This window comes from Bombina bombina, chromosome 5 (genome assembly GCF_027579735.1).
Source record: "Bombina bombina isolate aBomBom1 chromosome 5, aBomBom1.pri, whole genome shotgun sequence".
NCBI classification, from domain to species: domain Eukaryota; kingdom Metazoa; phylum Chordata; class Amphibia; order Anura; family Bombinatoridae; genus Bombina; species Bombina bombina.
The window spans coordinates 803,021,265-803,045,484 of NC_069503.1; the positions used below are offsets into that span (position 1 = coordinate 803,021,265).

At 40.4% G+C, this 24,220-nt stretch overlaps 1 protein-coding gene across 1 annotated transcript in view; it reads right to left on the reverse strand.

Annotated features, from left to right (window-relative positions):
* CEP192 (centrosomal protein 192) overlaps positions 1-24,220 on the reverse strand; it is a 1,162,204-nt gene that overhangs the window by 873,480 nt on the left and 264,504 nt on the right. The gene's annotated exons all lie outside the window — the stretch shown is intronic.

Genomic DNA, 24,220 nt, shown 5'->3' on the forward strand with positions numbered 1-24,220 from the left:
ACTGACAGAATTCCAAAGCCCAACGATTTTCATTTGCTATAAGATGCATCTTCATAGGAGAATCCACTTATATACCAAAAAGGTGGAATAATGATTTAATTTTTTTTTCTCAATGCTAAAACTAGTAGCCCTCACTAACTACCAAAGAAGTAAACATAAGGGTAGGGGGAAGAATACCAATTTATGCTTACTTGATAAATTTCTTTTTATGGTGGTGAGAGTACACCAGCCATTTCTCCTGGGAGTTATACTCCTGGCCACTGGGAGGAGGCAAGGATCACAAAAGTCCAAGAGCCCTAAAAACACCTTCCACTATATTGGAAACTAGTCTCACGTTAAGCGAAGCCAGAAAAGACTGTAGGAAAAGAATATAAGAGCACAATCAGGAACATGAAACAAAGGAGGTGCATACTCTAATTGCCACCAGAAAATAAACAAATTACAATTGAAAAAAGTTGGGTGGGTGGGGGATTGTAGACTCTCACCACCATGAAAGAAATGAATTTATCAGGTCAGTGTAAATTAGGTTCTTTTTCATACCGGTAGTAAGAGTCCACAATACAGTTAAGCTGTGAAGCCCACAAATAATCTGGAAGGGGACAAACTTATACTGTTCCAAATACATTGGATGATTAGTTTTTGTTTTTTTAAATGCAGAAAAAAATATAAAATACAAAAAATGAATAGCCAGAAACAGCCACCTGAAGGACTTTCCTACAAAAAGCTGCCCTGGAAGAAGCTAAAACATCCAAATGGTAGAATTTTAAAAAAAAAATTATGTAAGGAAGACCATGTAGCTGCCTTGCAAATATGTCCTAGTAGTCTCATCCAATGACGGGCTGTCAGGTGCTTGATATGACGAAAACCTTGGAAGTATTTTCTTAAGTAATGGATACGATCATCTGGAAAACAGACAGTCCCTCAAAATGTTGAAGTGAGCACCCAGAAACACCAAGTTATGAGAGGAAACTAGTTGACTCTTTTGGAAATGTATGCGCCAACCATGATCTTCAAGAAACCGAATCAATATTTCCCTGTTAACACAGGCTTCCTCTAATGAGTCGGCCAGATGGAGGATATCGTCCAGATAGTGAATGACAAATAACCCCTTGACACACAATTCTGCCATGAGATGAACTAAGACCTTTGTGAATACCCTTGGAGAGGTAGAAATTCCTTAGGGAAGCGCTGAAAACTGGAATTGACTGCTTTCAACTGAAAAAGTCAGGAACTTTCTGTGGGACTCTGCAACAGGAATATGAAAATAAGCTTGCTTGAAATCTTACGGATACAAGATAGGCCCTTGGAGGAATCAGATTGATGATTTAGAGAACAGATTCTATCTTGAATTTCTGAACCTTTAGAAATGTATTTAGAACCCAAAGATCGAGAACAGGCCACCAAGATTTGTCTTTTTCACCAGAAAGAGAGGAGAGTAAACCCCTATGCCATGTGCTTGAACAGTAACCTCTTGAATAACGTTTAGAAGTTTGCTAATAAACTACTGAATAGCCTTTAAGTTTGCAGGATCTCTGGGGGAGTGGAAAACTCACCAAGAGAAGACATAATTTCTTGATGAAATCCAGATAGTACCGTGAATGGAGAAGATCGATGGGACTGCACGCCATCATTGCTTCTTGGAATGAAAGGGATGCCACGTCCCCTGCCTCTGGCCTAAAAACCAGATCTACCCTTGTGATCGAAAGAAGTCTTGACGTGAAGAGGCTTTGTTATGTTGATATTGAGTTATTTATGAACATAAGAGGGACCTCTATGGCCTCTAGAAGACAGTGAAGAAAGGGGCTCTTGTTCTCTTAGATATCAAGAGATCCATTTGCTTTCCAAAAAACATACCCTCTTCAAAAAGTAGATTTAGCAGATTAGCTTTGGAGCCAGGATCAGCCTCTGAATGAAGAATCCACAGGGCTCTCCTAACCAAATTAGAAGAGACCATAGACTTGACGTTCAACTCCAACTTCTCAGAAGCAGCAGAGAGACAAAAATAAGTAACTTTAAGATCTGAATGACTAGGTGAAACATTCTAATTTTCAGGCATGATATAAGGAAAATTAGCAGACCATCTGTAGCTTTGAGAACAGAGAATGAAGCAAGAAGAGGATAAAGAAATGCTCCTTGTTGAAGATACACTCATCAGTGTTGAAAATCATCTTCTTTGATAACCTAGTAATTGCAGAATTAACCTTAGGTGGAGTAGAAAACTGGGTAAGCAAGTTTTTCCAAGGGAAAGTTCTTACAAATTTTCTCCGGCACTCCAAGCTGTTTTTCAGGCTTAGAGAAATAAGTTAAAAATACATCGATTTTAAAGCATCAGAGACAGGACAATATTCATCAGATGCAGAACCTGAACTAAACTATTGAACTAATATGATTAAACTTGGGGTAATTCATCTTCAAATCCCAGAGTAAATTTGATTCCCTTAATAAAATCAAATAGTTTCAGTAGGGGTGTGGAAATTAAAAAAAAAAAAAAAAAAAAAAAAAAAAACTTGTCCAAGGGACTAAAGTGGGAGCCCAATCTACGTGTCACTTGTGACAAACTAAGTGTCCTGATTCGCAAAATAAATTTTAACCAAAACTTTAAATAAGGTTTTCTTTTCTAAGATATGGTAAGTCCACGGAATCAATTACCGTTAGGAATATCACTCCTGGCCAGCAGGAGTCAGCAAAGAGCACCAGAGCAAAGCTGTTAAGTAGCACTCCCCTTCCCACAATCCCCAGTCATTCTCTTAGCCTTCAATGCAAGGAGGAGGTGAAGTTAGGTGTCTATAAAAGATTTTTTCTTCTATCAAGATTTTATTATTTTGAAAGCCAGCACAGGTTTGCTCTGATCTTTCCTGTCAAGACTGGGTCTAGCTGTACTCCACGTTAGTCTCTTCAGTAGGGCTGTGGTAGCTTTCAAGCAGTTAGGAACTTGTGAAAAGGGCCTCACTGCGTTTTCCTAACAGGTTGCTGCCCTTGTATAGAAACCCAGAGTAGGTTTACACTGTTCTCTCTTGTTTTCACAGGTCTCTGTGAGGAGCGGCTTCCTCTCAATACGGGTGAGCTGTCCTCCTGCCGGACAGCAAAAGGTGCAGGTAAGTGCCATTCTCTGTTTATTATGGAAGAACACTGGCACTCATTGAGCTAATTGCACTTTATTGGAACTTAGTTCCTGCATTAAGGATCAGGATAACGGCAGGCAGCAGGCAATGTGTGATAACTTTCAGAGGAGGTGATTCAGTGCGAACAGTGTTTTGGGGTGAATCAATGGTGCCTAAGTAGGGGTATGTTTTTTTTTTAAAGAGACCCCGCTTAGAGAAACAGTCTAAGGGGCAAACAGTAGGGTAAATTTTTCCCATTGTGTACTTTATGGATGCAGCAACAGGCTCCGTATACTTCATTTGACTAATGGCCGCAACGGGACCACATCTGACATATTTTAGAAGGCGGGTCCTTTTGCTAAGGCGGTATTACTGGCTGAGAGCGCGCTTTTGACATTTCGGCGCAGCTTTCAGTGCATAGTCATTTTCACTGTTTTCCGGAGCGTCTGTATGCGGCCCAAGAGTCAGATAAAGAGCCACTTGATAGACCGGATTGCCGAGGGGGCAGGTAAGCACCTCAGTATACGCTGAGGTGTAGAGGTGACAAAGGGGTTTAACTTTAAATAAAATCTGAGCATTTCATTTCTTAAGTTCTGCTAACAGAAGTTAAAGTCAGAAGTTCAGAGCGTTATTTTATTACAGATGTCCTTAAAGAGACAGTGTTAGAAATAAAAGAGTAAAAAAAAAAATCTTCCTTTTCTTGTGGTCAATTTTATGCAAAATATCAATCAAGAGTTGATGCCTTCTGCTGAATGCAGACTTTGTTTAGATACCCAAGTAGAACCTCCTTTACCCTTTTGTTCTATGTGTGTTGAAAGAACGTTAATGTATAACGATAAACTTTTTGTTACTGAGCCACCACCCTCTCAGGTTGATGCTGGTCAGGCAATGCCGCAGCTTTCTCCTCAGACGTCCCAAGCTGCATCTATGCATCTATGTCCCATGCAGTGCCCATCCTCGCATTCTCCTGGAGGAGTATATTTGCATGCAGAAATTGCTGCCCAGGTATCCTCAGCGGTATCGGAGGCGCAAGCTGCCAACCCCATGCTTCAGAGGAGACGCAAGAGGTAAATTAGAGAATCAGATAGTAAGGTTTCTGATCCAGTACAGACTAACCAATTTGCTCTTTCTCATAAATCGGAAGAGGATGATACTTTGGTAGCCTCATAGGGTGAAATCTCAGATTCGGATAGTGTAATCCCTACTTCTGGTGCTGAAGTGATTTACTTTAGATTCAAGCTTAAACACCTCTGTGCTTTGTTAAAGGAGGTTTTGACGACTCCGATACTCCTGTCGTTGTCAACCCTAAGAAATCTAGCAAATTATATAGATACTTTGATGTACCCTCTGGGAGGGGTTTCCAGTGACAGACCGTGCTAGGGAGATTATTGCCCGGGAATGGGAGAGACCTTTATTCCTTTTTCACCCTCTCTAGTCTTTAGAAAAATGTTCCAGTTGACTGACTAAGGAGTGTTGGCAGACGGTCCCCAAGGTGGAAGGGACAATCTCTACACTGGCCAAGAGGTATACTATTCCTATTGAGAATAGTTGCTCTTTTAAGGACCCTATGGACAAAAAGCTGGAGGCTTTCTTAAAGAAGATGTATATTCATCAGGGCTTACAGTGGCAACCGGTGTATTGCTACAGTGACAAGTGCAGCAGCATATTGGTTGGACGCTTTGTCTGAATCCCTCCAAGCAGAGACTCCATTGAAGGAGATACAGGATAGAATAAAGGCACTTAAGTTAGCCAATTCCTTCATCACTGACGCTTCTTTCCAGGTCATTAATTGGGGGCCAAAATATCTGGTTTCTCAATTTTGGCACGTAGAGTACTATGGCTGAAATCTTGGTTAGCGGACATTTCTTCTAAATCTAAGCTTTTGGTGATTCCTTACAAGAGTAAGACCTTGTTTGGGCCGGGTTTGGAAGAAATGATTTCCAATACCATGCCTGGTAAAGGATCTTTTCTGCCTCAAGATAGGAAGAATAAATTGAAAGGATGTCAGTAATTTTCGTTCCTTTCGTAACTTTAGAGGTAAGTCTTCCCCCTCCTCTTCCAAGCAGGAACAGTCCAAACAGGAACCGTATAATCTAAGTCAGCATGAAGGGTTTGCCCCCAATCCGGGATTGGATCAAGTGGGGGGCGGTGTCTCTGAGTTACCTTTATTAGGGAACTAGGGGAGTGGGCAGTTCTGTCCACGACCCTCTGGAGAGGGGGGATAGCTGGTATTACCAGGGGGGCCAAAAAATAAGAATATATTCCAGAAAATTTAAAGTAGCAAGTTATTCACTCAAAATACAACAACCAGCCTATATTTACATCACAGAACCCCAGCAATTTTTTGTCAAAAAAAGTTTTCCCTCAAAAAAAAAAAATGTTACAACACCAACAACTCTTATGAGGGTACTCCCCCGCATCCTGGGCAAAGAAAGTGTGGAAACAGGGCCCAGATAACTTGCAATGGCTGTAGACTGTTCCTGTTAAAATGTTAACCAGGCACTGCTCCGGTGATGGAGAAGGCAGTTACCAGTTTTCTTAGAGAGACAGTAATGCATTTCACTTTTGACAGGAACCTTAAGGATCCCAAACCAAAAAAACATAATTTATGTAAGAACTTACCTGATAAATTCATTTCTTACATATTGGCAAGAGTCCATGAGCTAGTGATGTATGGGATATACATTCCTACCAGGAGGGGCAAAGTTTCCCAAACCTCAAAATGCCTATAAATACACCCCTCACCACACCCACAATTCAGTTTAACGAATAGCCAAGAAGTGGGGTGATAAGAAAGGAGCGAAAGCATCAAACAAGGAATTGGAATAATTGTGCTTTATACAAAAAATCATAACCACCACAAAAAGGGTGGGCCTCATGGACTCTTGCCAATATGAAAGAAATGAATTTATCAGGTAAGTTCTTACATAAATTATGTTTTCTTTCATGTAATTAGCAAGAGTCCATGAGCTAGTGATGTATGGGATAGCAGATACCCAAGATGTGGAACTTCCACGCAAGAGTCACTAGAGAGGGAGGGATAAAATAAAGACAGCCAATTCCGCTGAAAAAATAATCCACAACCCAAATCAAAAAGTTTTAATCTTATAATGAAAAAAACTGAAATTATAAGCAGTAGAATCAAACTGAAACAGCTGCCTGAAGTACTTTTCTACCAAAAACTGCTTCTGAAGAAGAAAAATTTAGTAAAAGTATGCAAAGAAGACCAAGTTGCTGCTTTGCAAATCTGATCAACAGAAGCTTCATTCTTAAAAGCCCAGGAAGTAGAAACTGACCTAGTATAATGAGCCGTAATCCTTTGAGGCGGGTATTTACCTGACTCCACATAAGCATGATGAATCAAAGACTTTAACCAAGACGCCAAAGAAATGGCAGAAGCCTTCTGACCTTTCCTAGAACCAGAAAAGATAACAAATAGACTAGAAGTCTTTATGAAATCTTTAGTAGCTTCAACATAATATTTCAAAGCTCTTACTACATTCAAAGAATGTAATTATCTCTCCAGAGAATTCTTAGGATTAGGACACAATGATGGGACAATAATTTCTCTACTAATGTTGTTAGAACTCACAACTTTAGGTAAAAATTGAAATGAAGTCCGCAACACCACCTTATCCAGATGAAAAATCAGAAAAGGAGACTCACAAGAAAGAGCAGATAACTCAGAAACTCTTCTAGCAGAAGAGATGACCAAAAGGAACAAAACTTTCCAAGAAAGTAATTTAATATCCAGAGAATGCATAGGTTCAAACGGAGGAGCCTGTAAAGCCTCAGAACCAAATTAAGACTCCAAGGAGGAGAGATTGACTTAATGACAGGCTTGATACGAACCAAAGCCTGTACAAAACAATGAATATCAGGATGATTAGCAATCTTTCGGTGAAAAAGAACAGAAAGAGCAGAGATTTGTCCTTTCAAAGAACTTGCAGACAAAACCTTATCCAAACCATCCTGAAGAAACTGTAAAATTCTAGGAATTCTAAAAGAATGCCAAGAGAATTTATGAGAAGAACACCAAGAAATGTAAGTCTTCCAAACTCTGTAATAAATCTTTCTAGACACAGATTTACGAGCCTGTAACATAGTATTAATCACAGAGTCAGAGAAACCTCTATGACTAAGTATCAAGCGTTCAATTTCCATACCTTCAAATTTAATGATTTGAGATCCGGATGGAAAAATGGGCCTTGAGATAGAAGGTCTGGCCGTAACGGAAGTGTCCAAGGTTGTCAACTGGCCATCCGAACGAGATCCGCATACCAAAACCTGTGTGGCCATGCTGGAGCCACCAGCAGTACAAACGAACGCTCCATTAGGATTTTGGAAATCACCATTGGAAGAAGAACTAGAGGAGGAAAGAAATAAGCAGGTTGATAATTCCAGGGAATTGACAACGCGTCCACTGCTTCCGCCTGAGGATCCCTGGATCTGGACAGATACCTGGGAAGTTTCTTGTTTAGATGAGAAGCCATCAAATCTATTTCTGGAAGTCCCCAGACTTGAACAATCTGAAGAAATACCTCTGGGTGAAGGGACCATTTGCCCGGATGTAACGTCTGGCGACTGAGATAATCCGCTTCCCAATTGTCTATACCTGGGATGTGAAACGCAGAGATTAGACAGGAGCTGGATTCCGCCCATACAAGTATCCGAGATACTTCTTTCATAGCCCGAGGACTGTGAGTTCCACCTTGATGATTGACATATGCCACGGTTGTGACATTGTCTGTCTGAAAACAAATAAACGATTCTCTCTTCAGAAGAGGCCAGAACTGAAGAGCTCTGAAAATGGCACGGAGTTCCAAAATGTTGATTGGTAATCTCGCCTCCTGAGATTCCCAAACCCCCTGTGCTGTCAGAGATCCCCATACAGCTACCCAACCTGTAAGACTCGCATTTGTTGAGATCACAGTCCAGGTTGGACGAACAAAAGAGGCCCCTTGAAATAAACGATGGTGATCCAACCACCAAGTCAGCAAGATCGAACATTGGGATTTAAGGATATTAATTGTGATATCTTTGTATAATCCCTGCACCATTGGTTCAGCATACAAAGCTGGAGAGGTCTCATGTGAAAACGAGCAAAGGGGATCGCGTCCGATGCAGCAGTCATGAGACCTAGAATTTCCATGCATAAAGCTACCGAAGGGAATGATTGAATCTGAAGGTTTCGACAGGCTGAAATCAATTTCAGACGTCTCTTTTCTGTTAGAGACAAGGTCATGGACACTGAATCTATTTGGAAACCCAAAAAGGTTACCCTTGTCTGAGGAATCAAGGAACTCTTTGGTAAATTGATCCTCCAACCATGTCTTTGAAGAAACTACACAAGTTGATTTGTATGAGATTCTGCAGAATGTAAAGACTGAGCAAGTACCAAGATATCGTCCAAATAACAATTTATGTAAGAACTTACCTGATAAATTCATTTCTTTGATATTAGCAAGAGTCCATGAGCTAGTGACGTATGGGATATACATTCCTACCAGGAGGGGCAAAGTTTCCCAAACCTTAAAATGCCTATAAATACACCCCTCACCACACCCACAATTCAGTTTAACGAATAGTCAAGAAGTGGGGTGATAAAAAAGGAGCGAAAGCATCAAAAAAATAAGGAATTTGAATAATTGTGCTTTATACAAAAAAATCATAACCACCACAAAAAGGGTGGGCCTCATGGACTCTTGCTAATATGAAAGAAATGAATTTATCAGGTAAGTTCTTACATAAATTATGTTTTCTTTCATGTAATTAGCAAGAGTCCATGAGCTAGTGACGTATGGGATAATGATTACCCAAGATGTGGATCTTTCCACGCAAGAGTCACTAGAGAGGGAGGGATAAAATAAAGACAGCCAATTCCTGCTGAAAATAATCCACACCCAAAATAAAGTTTAATGAAAAACATAAGCAGAAGATTCAAACTGAAACCGCTGCCTGAAGTACTTTTCTACCAAAAACTGCTTCAGAAGAAGAAAATACATCAAAATGGTAGAATTTAGTAAAAGTATGCAAAGAGGACCAAGTTGCTGCTTTGCAAATCTGATCAATCGAAGCTTCATTCCTAAATGCCCAGGAAGTAGAAACTGACCTAGTAGAATGAGCAGTAATCCTCTGAGGCGGAGTTTTACCCGACTCAACATAGGCAAGATGAATTAAAGATTTCAACCAAGATGCCAAAGAAATGGCAGAAGCTTTCTGGCCTTTTCTAGAACCGGAAAAGATAACAAATAAACTAGAAGTCTTTCGGAAAGACTTAGTAGCTTCAACATAATATTTAAAAGCTCTAACAACATCCAAAGAATGCAACGATTTCTCCTTAGAATTCTTAGGATTAGGACATAATGAAGGAACCACAATGTCTCTACTAATGTTGTTGGAATTCACAACTTTAGGTAAAAATTCAAAAGAAGTTCGCAACACCGCCTTATCCTGATGAAAAATCAGAAAAGGAGACTCACAAGAAAGAGCAGATAATTCAGAAACTCTTCTGGCAGAAGAGTTTGTCAAAAGGAACAAAACTTTCCAAGAAAGTAATTAAATGTCCAATGAATGCATAGGTTCAAACGGAGGAGCTTGAAGAGCCCCCAGAACCAAATTCAAACTCCAAGGAGGAGAAATTGACTTAATGACAGGTTTTATACGAACCAAAGGTTGTACAAAACAATGAATATCAGGAAGATTAGCAATCCTTCTGTGAAAAAGAACAGAAAGAGCAGAGATTTTTCTTTCAAGGAACTTGCGGACAAACCATTATCTAAACCATCCTGAAGAAAAATAAGTCTTCCAGACTCTATAATATATCTCTCTAGATACAGATTTACGAGCCTGTCACATAGTATCAATCACAGAGTCAGAGAAACCTCTTTGACCAAGAATCAAGCGTTCAAACTCCATACCTTAAAATAAAGGTTTTGAGATCCTGATGGAAAAAAGAACCTTGAGACAGAAAGACTGGTCTTAACGGAAGAGTCCACAGCTGGCAAGAGGCCATCCGGACAAGATCCGCATACCAAAACCTGTGAGGCCATGCTGGAGCTACCAGCAGGACAAATGAGCATTCCTTTAGAATATTGGAGAATACCCTTGGAAGAAGAACTAGAGGCGGAAAGATATAGGCAGGATGACACTTGTAAGGAAGAGATAATGCATCCACTGCCTCCGCCCGAGGATCCCGGGATCCGGACAGATACCAGGTAAGTTTCTTGTTTAGATGAGAAGCCATCAGATCTATTTCTGGGAATTCCCACATTTGAACAATCTGAGGAAATACCTCTGGGTGAAGACCATTCGCCCAGGTGCAACGTTTGGCGACTGAGATAATCCGCTTTCCAATTGTCCATACCTGGGATATGAACCGCAGAGATTAGACAGGAGCTGGATTCCGCCCAAACCAAAATTCGAGATACTTCTTTCATAGCCAGAGGACTGTGAGTCCCTCCTTGATGATTGATGTATGCCACAGTTGTGACATTGTCTATCTGAAAACAAATGAACAACTCTCTCTTCAGAAAAGGCCAAGACTGAAGAGCTCTGAAAATTGCACGGAGTTCCAAAATATTGATCGGAAATCTCACCTCCTGAGATTCCCAAACCCCTTGTGCCGTCAGATACCCCCACACAGCTCCCCAACCTGTAAGACTTGCATCTGTTGAGATTATAGTCCAGGTCGGAAGAACAAAGAAGCCCCCTGAACTAAACGATGGTGATCTGTCCACCATGTCAGAGAGTGTCGTATAATCGGTTTAAAGATAATAATTGAGATATCTTTGAGTAATCCCTGCACCATTGGTTCAGCATACAGAGCTGAAGAGGTCGCATGTGAAAAGGAGCAAAGGAGATCGCATCTGATGCGGCAGTCCTAAGACCTAAAATTTCCATGCATAAGGCTACCAAAGGGAATGACTGTGACTGAAGGTTTTGACAAGCTGATATCAATGTTAAACTTCTCTTGTCTGACAAGGACAGAGTCATAGACACTGAATCTAATTAGAAAACTAAAACGGTTACCCTTGTCTGAGGAATCAATGAACTGATTGGTAAATTGATCCTCCAACCATGAACTTGAAGAAACAACACAAGTCGATTCGTATGAGATTTTTCGAAAATGAGAAGACTGAGCAAGTACCAAGATATCGTCCAAATAAGGAAATACCAAAACCCTGTTCTCTGAATACAGAAAGAAGGGCACCGAGAACCTGTGAAAAAAATTCTTGGAACTGAGGCTAGGCCAAACGGTAGAGCCACAAAACTGGTAATGCTTGTCTAAAAAGAGAATCTCAGACACTAAAAGTGATCTGGATGAATCGGAATATGCAGATACACATCCTATAAATCTATTGTAGACATATAATGCCCTTGCTAAACAAAAGGCAGGATAGTCCAACAGTAACCATCTTGAATGTTGGTATCCTTACATAACGATTCAATATTGATAGATCCGGAACTGGTCTGAAGGAATTGACCTTCTTTGGTACAATGAAGAGATAAAATAAAACCCCAGCCCCTGTTCCAGAACTGGAACTGGCATAATTACTCCAGCCAACTCTAGATCTGAAACACATTTCAGAAATGCTGAGCCTTTGCTGTGTTAACTGGGACACGGGAAAGAAAAAAATCTCTTAGCAGGAGGCCTTAACTTGAAGCCAATTCTGTACCTTTCTGAAACAATGTTCTGAAACCAGAGATTGAGAATGGAAATGATCCAAATTTCTTTGAAAAAAACGTAATCTGCCCCATACCAGCTGAACTGGAATAAGGGCCGCACCTTCATGGGTACTTAGGAGCTGGCTATAGGTTTCTATAAGGCTTGGATATATTCCAAACTGGAAATAGTTTCCAAACTGATACCGCTCCTGAGGATGAAGGATCAGGTTTTTGTTCCTTGTTGTGAGGAAAAGAACGAAAAATGATTATTAAACCTAAATTTACCTCGGGTTCTTTTATCCTTCGTTAAAAAAGTTCCCTTCCTTCCAGAAACAGTTGAGATAATAATTTATTACCCTGGAAAGAAAGGGAAAGCAAAGTTGACTTAGAAGACATATCAGCATTCCAAGTTTAATCCATAAAGCTTTTCTAGCTAAAATAGCTAGAGACATATACCTGACATCAACTCTAATGATATCAAAAGATGGTATCACCAATAAAATTATTAGCATGTTATAGAATAATAATAATGCTATAAAATTATGATCTGTTACTTGTTGCGCTAAAACTTCTAACCAAAAAGTTGAAGCTGCAGCAACATCCGCTAAAAATATAGCAGGTCTAAGAAGATTACCTGAACATAAGTAAGCTTTTCTTAGAAAGGATTCAATTTTCCTATCTAAAGGATCCTTAAATGAAGTACTATCTGCCGTAGGAATAGTAGTACATTTAGCAGGAGTAGAGACAGCCCCATAACCTTAGGGATTTTGTCCCAAAAAACTCTAATCTGTCAGATGGCACAGGATATAATTGCTTAAACGTTTAGAAGGAGTAAAAGAATTACCCAAATTGTTCCATTCCCTGGAAATTACTTCAGAAATAGCATCAGGGAGATTAAACACTTCTGGAATAACTACAGGAGATTTAAAAACCTTATTTAAACGTTTAGATTTAGTATCAAGAGGACCAGAATCCTCTATTTCTAAAGCAATTAATACTTCTTTAAATAAAGAACGAATAAATTCCATCTTGAACAAATACAAAGATTTATCAGCATCAACCTCTGAGACAGAAACCTCTGAACCAGAAGAACCATTATCAGTATCAGAATGATGATGTTCATTTAAAAATTCATCTGAAAAAAGAGAAGTTTTAAAAGACTTTTATGTAAACTAGAAGGAGAAATAACAGACATAGCCTTCTAAATGGATTTAAAAAATAAAATCTCTTATGTTTATCAGGAACACTCTGAAAATTAGATGTTGACGGAACAGCAACAGGTAATATAACAGTACTAAAGGAAATTTTATCTGCATTAATAAGTTTGTCATGACATGCAATACAAACAACAGCTGGAGAAACAGATACCAAAAATGTATAGCAGATACACTTAGCTTGGTAGCTCCAGCACCGGGCAGTGATTTTCCTGAAGTATCTTCTGACTCAGTTGCAAGGTGGAACATCTTGCAATATCTAAGAGAAAAAACAACATATAAAGCAAAATTGATCAAATTCCTTAAATTACAGTTTCAGGAATGGGAAAAAAATGCCAGTGAACAAGCTTCTAGCAACCAGAAGCAATAAATAATGAGACTTAAATAATGTGGAGACAAAAGCGACGCCCATATTTTTTTTAGCGCCAAACAAGACGCCCACATTATTTGGCCTAACAGCCCACAGGGAAAAAAAGTCAAATTTTTTAAGGTAAGAAAAAAATGATTGATTCAAATGCATTATCCCAAATATGAAACTGACTGTCTAAAAATAAGGAATGTTGAACATTCTGAGTCAAGGCAAATAAATGTTTGAATACATATATTTAGAACTTTATAAACAAAGTGCCCAACCATAGCTTAGAGTGTCATAGAAAATAAGATTTACTTACCCCAGGACACTCATCTACATGTTTGTAGAAAGCCAAAACAGTACTGAAACGAGAATCAGCAGAGGTAATGGTATATAAATAAGAGTATATCGTCGATCTGAAAAGGGAGGTAAGAGATGAATCTCTACGACCGATAACAGAGAACCTATGAAATAGACCCCGTAGAAGGAGATCACTGCATTCAAATAGGCAATACTCTCCTCACATCCCTCTGACATTCACTGCACGCTGAGAGGAAAACCGGGCTCCAACTTGCTGCGGAGCGCATATCAACGTAGAATCTAGCACAAACTTACTTCACCACCTCCATAGGAGGCAAAGTTTGTAAAACTGAATTGTGGGTGTGGTGAGGGGTGTATTTATAGGCATTTTAAGGTTTGGGAAACTTTGCCCCTCCTGGTAGGAATGTATATCCCATACGTCACTAGCTCATGGACACTTGCTAATTACATGAAAGAAAAGGAAATACCGCAATACCTTGTTCTCTGATTACAGAGAGAAGGGCACAGAGAACCTTTGAAAAGATCCTTGGAGCTGTTGCTAAGCCAAAAGGAAGAACAACAAACTGGTAATGCTTGTCTAGAAAAGAGAATCTCAGGAACTGATAGTGGTCTGGATGAATTGGAATATGAAGATATGCATCCTGTAAGTCTATTGTAGACATATAATGCCCTTGCTGAACAAAAAGGCAGAATAGTCCTTATAGTCACCATTTTGAATGTCGGTATCCTTACATAACGATTCAATATTTTTAGATCCAGAACTGGTCTGAAGGAATTCTCCTTCTTTGATACAATGAACAGATTTGAATAAAACCCCAGACCCCATTCCAGATCTGGAACTGGCACAATTACCACAGCTGACTCCAGGTCTGAAACACATTTCAGAAACGCCTGAGCCTTTACTGGATTTACTGGAATGCGTGAGGAAAAATCTTCTCACAGGCGGTCTTACCTTGAAACGTATTCTGTACCCTTGAGAAACAATGTTCTGAATCCAAAGATTTTGTGTCGAATTGATCCAAACATCTTTGAAAATCGTAACCTGCCCCCTACCAGCTGTACTGGAATGAGGGCCACACCTTCATGCAGATTTGGAAGCTGGTTTTGACTTTCTAAAAGGCTTGGATTTATTCCCGACTGGAGAAGGTTTCCAAACGGAAACTGTTCCTTTAGGGGAAGGGTCAGGCTTCTGTTCCTTATTCTGACGAAAGGAACGAAAACGATTAGCAGCCCTATATTTACCTTTAGATTTTTTATCCTGAGGTAAAAAAGCTCCCTTCCCCCCAGTAACAGTTGAAATTAATGAATCCAACTGAGAACCAAATAATTTATTACCTTGGAAAGAAAGAGAAAGCAACGTTGACTTAGAAGTCATATCTGCATAACAAGATTTATGCCATAAAGCTCTTCTAGCTAAAATAGCTAAAGACATAACTGACATCAATCCTAATGATATCAAAAATGGCATCACAAACAAAGTTATTAGCATGTTGAAGAAGTTTAATAATGCTATAAGCATTATGGTCTGACAGAAGGTGGAAGCTGCAGCAACATCAGCCAAAGAAACAGCAGGTCTAAGAAGATTACCTGAACATAAATAAGCCTTCCTTAGAAAGGATTCAAGCTTCCTATCTAAAGGATACTTAAAAGAAGTACTATCTGCCGTAGGAATAGTAGTACGTTTAGCAAGAGTAGAGATAGCCCCATCAACTTTGGGGATTTTGTCCCAAAACTCTAATCTATCAGATGGCAAAGGGTACAATTTCTTAAACCTTGGAGAAGGAGTAAATGAAGTACCCAGACTATTCCATTCCCTAGAAATTACTTCTGAAATAGCATCAGGAACTGGAAAACTTCTGGAATAACTACATGAGGTTTAAAAACTGAATTTAAACGCTTATTAGTTTTAATATCAAGAGGACTAGACTCCTCCATATCTAATGCAATCAACACTTCTTTAAGTAAAGAACGAATAAACTCCATCTTAAATAAATATGAAGATTTATCAGTGTCAATATCTGAGGCAGAATCTTCTGAACCAGATAGATCCTCATCAGAGATAGATAAGTCAGAATGATGGTGGTCATTTAAAAAACCATCTGAAATATGAGAAGTTTTAAAAGACCTTTTACGTTTACTGGAAGGAGGAATAACAGACAGAGCCTTCCGAATAGAATTAGAAACAAATTCTTTAACATTAACAGGAACATCCTGAACATTAGATGTTGAAGGAACAACAGGTAATGGATAATTACTAATGGAAATATTATCCGCGTTTGATAGTTTATCATGACAACTAACACAAACTACAGCCAGAGGAACAGTTACCAAAAGTTTACAACAAATGCACTTAGCTTTGGTAGAACCAACATCAGGCAGCGTCTTTCCAGAAGTAGATTCTGATCCAGGGTCAGGTAGTGACATCTTGCAATATGTAATAGAAAAAACAACATATAAAGCAAAATGTATCAAATTCCTTAAATGACAGTTTCAGGAATGGGAAAAAATGCAAAACAAAAAAAGCCTCTAGAAACCAGAAGCAACTAAAAAGTAAGACTGAAATAATGTGAAAAAACTGGCGCCAAGTATGACGCCCACATTTTTTGGCGCCAAAAAACGTCTGCAAACATGCGCCAAAAATGACGCAACTACGCAAAAACTACCGGCGCCAACTATGACGCCGGAAATTACGACATTTTCGCGCCAAAAAAGTCTTGCGCCAAAAATGACGCAATAAATTGTAGCATTTTCTGCACCCGCGAGCCTAACAGCCCGCAATTTAGAAGAAAAAAGTCAATTGAAAATTTTAAGGTAAGAAAAAATATTTAGTTCATATGCATTTTCCCAAAAAAAGAAACTGACAGTCTGAATGAAGAAACTCTGATTATCCTGAATCATGGCAAATATAAGTTTAAAACATATATTTAGAACTATACATATAAAGTGCCTAACCATAGCTTAGAGTGTCATAAATAAAATAAGACTTACTTACCCTAAGACACTCATCTACATATAGTAGATAGCCAAACCAGTACTGAAACGAGAATCAGTAGAGGTAATGGTATATAAAAGAGTATATCGTCGATCTGAAAAGGGAGGTAGGAGAAGAAATCTCTACGACTGATAACAGAGAACCTATGAAATAGATCCCCTAGAGGAAGACCATGGTATTCAAATAGGCAATACTCTCTTCACATCCCTCTGACATTCACTGCACTCAGAGGAAAACCGGGCTTCAGCCTGCTGCGAAGCGCATATCAACGTAGAAATCTAGCACAAACTTACTTCACCACCTCCATGGGAGGCAAAGTTTGTAAAACTGAATTGTGGGTGTGGTGAGGGGTATATTTATAGGCATTTTGAGGTTTGGGAAACTTTTCCCCTCCTGGTAGAAATGTATATCCCATATGTCACTAGCTCATGGACTCTTGCCAATTACATGAAAGAAATTTAGTGTGAGCAGCCAAGGGGCATAAGGGCCCATCCAGTTCAGGTAAATATACTACAGAGGATACTTGTGGATATACATCCCTGTGATGCCTTAGGGCAATTATGGCTAAGAGATTTACCTGTGAGGGTACTGACATGCCATAACTGAGGTATTCCTTTACCCCTGTTTCACTCAGAATCTTGGAGAAATAAATAAAGTTCCCAATAAATAATTGGATAGAAAATAAAATCTTGCTTGCAGAGCACCTCTCTCTTCAGAAGTGAAGAACAAACAAACAAAGTGGATAGAGGAGGTGGGAGGTATTAAAAGCTATTGTGAGGGTTCTTGACCTCCTCCTAGAGGCAGGAAATATATTCCACGTGTTAAGGACACCTTTGGACTCATCTTGCAAAGAAAAACAAAAAGGAAATTTATGCTTACCTGATAAATTGATTTCTTCTACAATACGACGAGTCCACGGATTTCATCCATACTTGTGGGATATTATCCTCCTGCTAACAGGAAGTGGCAAAGAGCACCACGGCAGAGTTGTATATATAGCTCCTCCCTTCCCCTCCACCCCCAGTCATTCGACCGAAGGTTTAGGAAGAGAAAGAAAAGCTAAAAGGTGCAGAAGTGACTGAAGTTGTAAAAAACAATTTATGCTTACCTGATAAATTTATTTCTCTTGTGATGTATCGAGTCCACTGATTCATCCATACTTGTGGGGATATTCCCCTTCCCTACAGGAAGTGGTAAAGAGAGCACCCACAGCAGCAGAGCTGTCCATATAGCTCCTCCCTTAGCTCTACCCCCCAGTCATTCGACCGAAGGCTAGGAAGAAAAAGGAGAAACTATAGCGTGTAGTGGCGACTTTAGTTTTTTTAAATAAAAATATACTGCCCGTCTTAAATAAACAGGGCGGGCCGTGGACTCGATACATCACAAGAGAAATAAATTTATCAGGTAAGCATAAATTATGTTTTCTCTTGTAAGATGTATCGAGTCCACGGATTCATCCATACTTGTGGGATACCAATACCAAAGCTTTAGGACACGGATGAAGGGAGGGACAAGACAGGTACCTTAATCGGAAGGCACTACTGCTTGTAGAACCTTTCTCCCAAAAATAGCCACCGAAGAAGCAAAAGTATCGAATTTGTAAAATTTGAAAAAAGTATGAAGCGAAGACAAAGTCGCCGCCTTACAAATCTGTTCAACAGAAACCTCATTTTTAAAAGCCCATGTGGAAGCCACTGCTCTAGTAGAATGAGTAGTAATTCTTTCAGGAGGCTGCTGGCCAGCAGTCTCATAAGCCAAACGGATGATGCTTTTCAGCCAAAAGGAAAGAGGTAGCCGTAGCCTTTTGACCTTTCCATTTACCAGAATAAACAACAAACAATGAAGATGTTTGACGGAAATCTTTAGTTGCTTGTAAGTAGAACTTTAAAGCACGAACCACATCAAGATTGTGCAACAGACGTTCCTTCTTTGATGAAGGATTAGGACACAGTGAAGGAACAATAATCTCCTGATTGATATTCCTATTAGAAACAACCTTAGGAAGAAACCCAGGTTTGGTACGCAAAACCACCTTATCTGCATGGAAAACAAGGTAAGGTGAATCACACTGTAAAGCAGATAACTCAGAAACTCTTCGAGCCGAAGAGATAGCTACTAAAAACAAAACTTTCCAAGATAGAAGCTTAATATCTATGGAATGCATAGGTTCAAATGGAACCCCTTGAAGAACTAAGTTTAGGCTCCATGGCGGAGCAACAGGTTTAAATACAGGCTTGATCCTAACCAAGGCCTGACTAAAGGACATCTGCCAGACGTTTGTGTAAAAGAATAGACAAAGCCGATATTTGTCCTTTTAAGGAACTAGCTGATAATCCCTTCTCCAATCCTTCTTGGAGAAAGGACAATATTCCATGAGTAACCCTTGGATTCACACCAATAAAAATATTTGCGTCAAATCTTATGATAGATCTTCCTGGTGACAGGCTTTTTAGCTTGAATCAGGGTATCAATGACTGACTCAGAGAAAGCACGCTTTGATAGAATCTGGCGTTCAATCTCCAAGCAGTCAGACGCAGAGAAATTAGATTTGGATGCGTGAATGGACCTTGGAATAGAAGGTTCTGCCTCATTGGCAGAGTCCACGGTGGAACCGATGACATGTCCACTAGGTCTGCATACCAAGTCCTGCGTGGCCACGCAGGTGCTATTAGAATCACAGAAGCTCTCTCCTGCTTGATTCTGGCAACCAGACGTGGGAGGAGAGGAAACGGTGGAAATACATAGGCCAGATTGAAGGACCAGGGCACTGCTAGAGCATCTATCAGTACCGCCTGGGGATCCCGGGACCTGGACCCGTAACAAGGAAGTTTGGCATTCTGACGGGACGCCATCAGATCCAATTCTGGTGTGCCCCAAGCTGAGTCAGCTGGGCAAATACCTCCGGATTGAGCTCCCACTCCCCCGGATGAAAAGTCTGACGACTTAGGAAATCCGCCTCCCAGTTCTCTACTCCTGGGATATGGATTGCTGAGAGATGGCAAGAGTGATCCTCCGCCAATCCGATTATTTTGGTTACCTCCATCATCGCTAGAGAACTCTGTGTTCCTCCTTGATGATTGATATAAGATACAGTCGTGATGTTCTCCGACTGAAATCTGATGAATTTGGCCGCAGCAAGCTGGGGCCATGCCTGAAGCGCATTGAATATCGCTCTCAGTTCTAGAATGTTTATCGGGAGGAGAGTTTCCTCCTGAGACCATAAGCCCTGTGCTTTCATTGAGTTCCAGACTGCACCCCAGCCTAACAGGCTGACATCTGTCGTTACTATGAGCCACTCTGGCCTGCGGAAAAACATTCCCTGAGACAGGTGGTCCTGAGACAACCACCAGAGAAGAGAATCTCTGGTCTCCTGGTCCAGATGCAGTTGAGGAGATAAATCTGCATAATCCCCATTCCACTGTTTGAGCATGCATAGTTGCAGTGGTCTGAGGTGTAGGCAGGCAAAAGGGACTATGTCCATTGCCGCTACCATGAGTCCGATTACCTCCATGCACTGAGCCACTGATGGCCGAGGAATGGAATGAAGAGCTCAGCAAGTGGTTAAGAGTTTTGATTTTCTGACCTCCGTCAGAAATATTTTCATTTCTACCGAGTCTATCAGAGTCCCTAGAAAGGAAACTCTTGTGAGAGGGAAGAGAGAACTCTTTTTTATGTTCACCTTCCACCCGTGAGATATCAGAAAAGCCAACACGATGTCCGTGTGAGACTTGGCTAGTTGGAAAGTCGACGCCTGAATTAAGATGTCGTCTAGATAAGGCGCCACTGCTATGCCCTGCGGTCTTAGAACCGCCAAAAGGGACCCTAGCACCTTTGTGAAAATTCTGGGAGCCGTGGCCAACCCGAAGGGAAGGGCCACAAACTGGTAATGGCTGTTCAGAAAGGCGAATCTGAGGAATTGATGATGATCTCTGTGAATAGGGATGTGTAGATACGCATCCATTAAGTCCACGGTAGTCATATATTGACCCTCCTGGATCAGAGGTAGAATAGTCCGAATAGTCTCCATCTTGAATGATGGTACTCTGAGGAACTTGTTTAGAATTTTGAGATCCAAGATTGGTCTGAAAGTTCCCTCTTTTTTGGGAACCACAAACAGGTTTGAGTAAAACCCTAGCCCTTGTTCCGCTTTTGGAACTGGGCGGATCACTCCCATGGTATGTAGGTCTTCTACACAGCGTAAGAACGCCTCTCTCTTTGTCTGGTTTGCAGACAATTGAGAAGTGTGAAACCTCCCCCTTGGGGGAGAGTCTTTGAAGTCCAGAAGAAAGCTGTCTTAGAGGCAGCTGCAGGCTTCTTGGCCTGTTTGCCCTTGTTTCAAGCCTGGTTAGGTCTTCAGACTGACTTGGATTGGGCATAATTCCCCTCTTGCTTTGCAGCAGGGGAAGCTGAAGCGGGACCACCCTTGAAATTCCGAAAGGAACGAAAATTATTTTGTTTGGTCCTCAATTTATTTGTCTTATCCTAAGGGAGAGCATGGCCTTTCCCTCCAGTGATGTCTGAAATAATCTCTTTCAGTTCAGGCCCGAATAGGGTCTTTCCTTTGAAAGGGATGTTCAAAAGTTTAGATTTTGATGATACATCAGCAGACCAGGACTTAAGCCATAACGCCCTGCATGCTAAAATGGCAAAACCTGAATTCTTTGCCGCTAACTTAGCCAGTTGGAAAGCGGCATCTGTAATGAAAGAATTAGCCAACTTAAGAGCCTTAATTCTATCCATAATATCCTCTAATGGAGTCTCCATCTGAAGAGCCTCTTCTAGAGCCTCAAACCAGAAAGCAGCTGCAGTAGTTACAGGAACAATGCATGCAATAGGTTGGAGAAGAAAACCTTGATGAACAAAAATTTTCTTCAGGAGACCCTCTAATTTTTTATCCATAGGATCTTTGAAAGCACAACTGTCTTCGATAGGTATAGTTGTACGCTTAGCAAGAGTAGAAATAGCTCCCTCCATCTTAGGAACCGTCTGCCACAAGTCCCGCATGGTGTCAGATATGGGAAACATTTTCTTAAAAACAGGAGGGGGAGCAAACGGAATACCTGGTTTATCCCACTCCTTAGTAACAATATTCACAATCCTCTTAGGGACTGGAAAAACATCAGTGTAAACAGGAACCTCTAAGTATTTGTCCATTTTACACAATTTCTCTGGAACCACTATGGGGTCACAATCATCTAGAGTCGCTAATACCTCCCTGAGCAATAAGCGGAGGTGTTCAAGCTTAAATTTAAAGGCCGTCATGTCAGAATCTGTCTGAGGGAGCATCTTTCCTGAATCAGAAATTTCTCCTTCAGATAACAAATCTCTTACCCCTACTTCAGAACATTGTGAGGGTATATCAGATACGGCTACTAAAGTGTCAGACTGCTCAGCTTTACTTAACCCAGAGCTGTCACGATTTCCTTGTAAACCAGGCAGTTTAGAAAAAACCTCTGTGAGGGTTTTATTCATAACTATGGCCATGTTTTGTAAAGTAAATTAATTTGACGCATTAGAGGTACTTGGCGTCACTTGTGCGGGCGTTACTGGTTGTGACACTTGGAGAGAGCTAGATGTCAAAAACTCATTTCCTTCTGTCTGAGAATCATCTATTGCTATATTTTTCATTGCTAAAATATGCTCTTTATAATTTATAGACATATCAGTGCAAATGGGACACATTCTAAGAGGGGGTTCCACAATGGCTTCTAAACACATTAAACAAGGATTTTCCTTAGTGTCAGACATGTTAAACAGGCTAGTAATGAAACAAACAAGCTTGGAAACACTTTATTCAAAGTAAATAATACTTAGAAAAAAACGGTACTGTGCCTTTAAGAGAAAAAAAGCTGCACAAAGTCTGCAAAACAGTGTAAAAAAGCAGTAAACTCAGCGAAATTTTTACAGTAGCATCATAAAGCCTTAGTAACTTTGCACAGCTATGCAAATAAACAATTAACCCCGTAATGTAAAAACCTGATTGACAAAATGTCAAAAACCGGTAAAAAACGTTCAGCACCTTGCCACAGCTCTGCTGTGGCGCCTACCTGCCCTTTATGAACGATTTGTGGGGGGAAAAAACTTCTTTACAGCCCTCAAACACAGCAGGACCCTCTGGAGAAGCAGTTGGATGTCTCTGACGAAAAGAAACTGCGAAACGGAGGCGCGAAAATAGGCCCCTCCCACCTCACTCAATGTCATGGGGCCTAAAAGAAATACAACAGAGTGTTTCCTAAACTAGCCATGTGGGTTAATAACCCTTAAACAAGCCACAAAGACCCCTTAAAATCCCTCAAAAAAACGTTTTTGCAATAATAATAAAAACGTTTTTCCTTATCAGTGTCACCAGTAACTAAGAGCGCTTTGTGCAAGCTGGGATTCTTACTAAGTCTCTGAATACAGCTTACCCTTCCCTCAGTCAAGTATCTGAATACAGCTTACCCTTCCCTTAGACTGAACATACCTCAAAGCAGTTTAGCCTGCAAACTGTTCCCCCAATTGAAGTTTACACTGTCCTTGTGAGAAAAGCAGTGGATTTTGGTTACAAAGTGCTAAAATCATCATTCTCCCTGCAGAAATCTTCATCTCTTTTCTGCCAGAGAGTAAATAGTACACACCGGTACCATTTAAAATAACAAAATTTTGCTTGAGAAAATAAAAACTAACATTTTTGTCACAACACTCACTTTACCCTTCCTAGCAGTTAGAGTAGGCAAAGAGAATGACTGGAGGGTGGAGCTAAGGGAGGAGCTATATGGACAGCTCTGCTGTGGGTGCTGTCTTTGCCACTTCCTGTAGGGAAGGGGAATATCCCCACAAGTATGGATGAATCCGTGGACTCGATACATCTTACAAGAGAAATAAAATATAATCTGTCTTAAAATAACAGGGAGGGCCGTGGACTCGTCATAGTGGAGAAGAAATCAATTTATCAGGTAAGCATAAATTTCCTTTTCTTCTAAAAGATACGACGAGTACACAGATTTCATCCTTACTTGTGGGATACAATACCAAAGTTACAGGATACGGATGAAAGGGAGGGACAAGACAGAGACCTAAACGGAAGGCACCACTGCTTGAAGAACTTTTCTCCCAAAAACAGCCTCAGAAGAAACAAAAGTATCAAATTTGGAAAAAGTATGAAGGGACGACCAAGTCGCAGCCTTACAAATCTGTTCAACAGATGCATCGTTTTTAAAGGCCCATGTGGAAGCCACAGCCCTAGTAGAATGAGCCGTAATTTTTTCAGGAGGCTGCTGTCCAGCAGTCTGATATGCCAGGCGGATGATACTCCTCAGCCAAAAAGAAAGAGGTAGCCGTAGCTTTCTGACCCCTACGCTTACCAGAATAAACAATGAATAATGAAGATGATTGACGGAAATTCTTAGTTGCCTGTAAGTAAAACTTCAAGGCACGGACCACGTCCAGGTTATGTAACAGACGCTCCTTCTTAGAAGAAGTATTAGGACACAAAGAAGGAACAACAATTTCCTGATTAATATTCTTATTTCAAACAACTTTAGGAAGAAATCCAGGTTTGGTACGTAAAACCACCTTATCAGAATGAAATATA